Raw genomic sequence first — 2,726 nt, 5'->3', positions numbered from 1 at the left:
ATCTCTTAGGTATATCCTTCCCCACTTAAGACAACATTATTTCTCAAGCCCTGCCCCAATATTCTCTCCCTGGCCACAGGCCAATAATTAAGATTCATAATCTAACAAACATAATCTGTCTAAAGGCATTCCATGACTGATTAGAGAGGAAAGAGACTACACCCCCAAAGGAGCTTCAGGATTCAGCCAGCATATATTAGCAGGAGCCATGAAAATATGTATGAGACTAGAATCTGAAGATGTTCAATCAAGTACAGTGGGTTGGATAAAGGATAATTTATTGATTTGAGTCATCTTCCAGATTATAGGCTTTTCAACCCTGGCGAAGACCTCAGGAGATGGGATACTCTATTGGAACTGTGGGAAAAAGCAATAACTTAGGCAGAGTAAGATAGATATTTCAGGCAGTCCTGATAAGCAGTAGAAGAAAGGATTAGAAGACTTAAAAAAGTGGGCTTGCTTAAGTGTATATACTATCTAAGGCTGGAAAACCCATCAGAGGATGCTATTCCTCTAGGGCCTGGAGAATACATAATTTACCAAAGCAATAAGGAAGGCCTTGAAGGGAATGGTGCTAGCATCGCTAGAAGTTTATTGTCACCTCTCCTCCATAATCCACGTTTGGTGGGAAAAGGTGCCATCAAGAATTGTGTTCAGGGGCACCTGGGTGGTTCAGTTGGTTAAGCGTCCAACTTTTTAGCTCAGGTCATGAACTTGTGGTTTGTGACTTCAAGCCCCACGTTGGGCTCTGTGATGACAGCTCAGAGCCTGGAGCATACTTCAGAATCTGTGTGTGTGTCTCTCTCTGTTCTTTCCCCACTTGATCTCTCTCTCTCTCTCTCTCTCTCTCAAGTAAATAAAGATTAACAAAAATGAATTCTGTTCATTGATTGCAAGAAAGGTGATAGTTTCCCTGTGAACTTGAAGCTAGTTGTCAGTGATTAACTCAAATGGAAAGTACTACACAAGTGTAAATAGTAATGATGTCCCCAGTCCTCCCACAAAGAGCCATTTACTCAAGTGATAAGGAAAGGGAAATGTGAAAACATTTCAAAGACATTTGGATGCAAAGTCCAAGGATCAAAGGAAGAGGAAGCATAAGAGATATGAATAATAAAAGGAATCCTCACCCAGGTTTGAATAACAGTGGGCTGCTGAGTCCATAATCCATATACTCTTCCATGTGCACATATCTTGCCCAATGTGGTAAGTTCCCAAGATCCTGAATGTAAACTTGGAATAGAAATCCCTGGTAATTGGTAGGTGGATGAAGGAAATGCTACTTCTAAAGACCTTAAAGAGGCAGTATTGGTTCTCATCAAATCTCCATTTAATTTACAAGTCTGCCTGCCAAACCAGGGAGAACTTGGAGGACAACAACAGACCATTGCAAATGAAAAGTATTAGCCCCAGTTGCTACTATGGGGCCAGATGTGGCTTCTTGACTAGAGAAGATTTATGCAGTCTATGATATATGTATGTCATCTTTGAAGGAGTGAATGCATTCTTTTCTATCTCTATCTGAAAAGTGTGTCAGAAATAGTTCATATTCACATAGAATGAACAACTATATACAGTGATGGTCCCTAGTTGTCCACTAACTTACGTATCTTTGATACAATAAAGTCTGTGGAGATCCAGAAAGTCTGAACATCCATTATAATGTCACATTGTTTTATTATATTGATAACTTGCAAATCAATTTAAATGTGTACAAAGTAGTTCTTCAAAGTGGCTAAAGCATTATATGGCTTGCCAAGACTAATGTGCTATAGAGGGTAAAGGTAAAACCCTAAAAAATTCAGATGACTTCCATATCAATAACATTTTGTGAGTCTAGTGATGTGTTATTCCAAGATACCCTTTCAAACATAAGGGACAAATTATTGGTATATTACCTCTCCAGAGGAAGCGTCATGAAAGGTATTCCTGGCAGACCACTTCAGGTTCTGTTCTTCAGGCAGTATATTCCCTGGAAAATTTGGAATACTATTCTGTCTCATATAATGGGTGATGTAAAAAGGCTCCTAGTTTGGGGTAGAAATCAGAGCACAGACCTTCAGCAGCTCTAGGATGTAATGCAATTCTGCACCTTGGAATATACAATGTGGAAGACTTTATTTAAGAGAGAGATCATTGTAAGGAGATGATGTAGATGTGACCCACTGAAGGAAGAAAGAACTACTGAGAATGAATAGAAGCACAATCAAAGGGCACAGAATGTTGCAACAGCCGCCAAAATGCCTCTCCCTCAGCTCACTCCTATACTCATAGGGATTAGGGGATCTCTCATGATTGTGAGGAAGAGAAGCTTGGGCTTGTTTCACAAATTCATTAGTTTGTTTTGGGGATACAAGCTAAAAAAATGGTGGCCAACTCTTTTGCGGACCATGTACACATCACTTTGAAAGGCATTGGTGAGAGAAACATTCTAGCAATGGTTCAGAGCTTCAGGTACTGGGAACATCGTTATCTACTTTGCTTGAAAAGACAAGTAGTCTGAGTTTAAAAGCATATGAAGACTTGAGGGTGGTGGCAAATGGTTTGGCCAGCCATCAAGGATATGTAATGACAAAAAGTTGTAGATTATACAAGGGACTCTGGAGTAGAGGTACATGAATGGTCTTATGAGAGAGGGAAAAAGTCTCATGTATCTCATATTAATGCCCATCAAAGAGCAACAGCATGGTATATAAGATGACTTTGCTGCTTTTCTCAAGCAGTAT

Source organism: Lynx rufus, unplaced genomic scaffold (genome assembly GCF_022079265.1).
Source record: "Lynx rufus isolate CCGP_SWC_20201006 ecotype Redwood Valley unplaced genomic scaffold, mLynRuf1.p SCAF_3, whole genome shotgun sequence".
Taxonomy (NCBI): Eukaryota; Metazoa; Chordata; class Mammalia; order Carnivora; family Felidae; genus Lynx; species Lynx rufus.
This window is presented reverse-complemented; position numbering follows the sequence as displayed.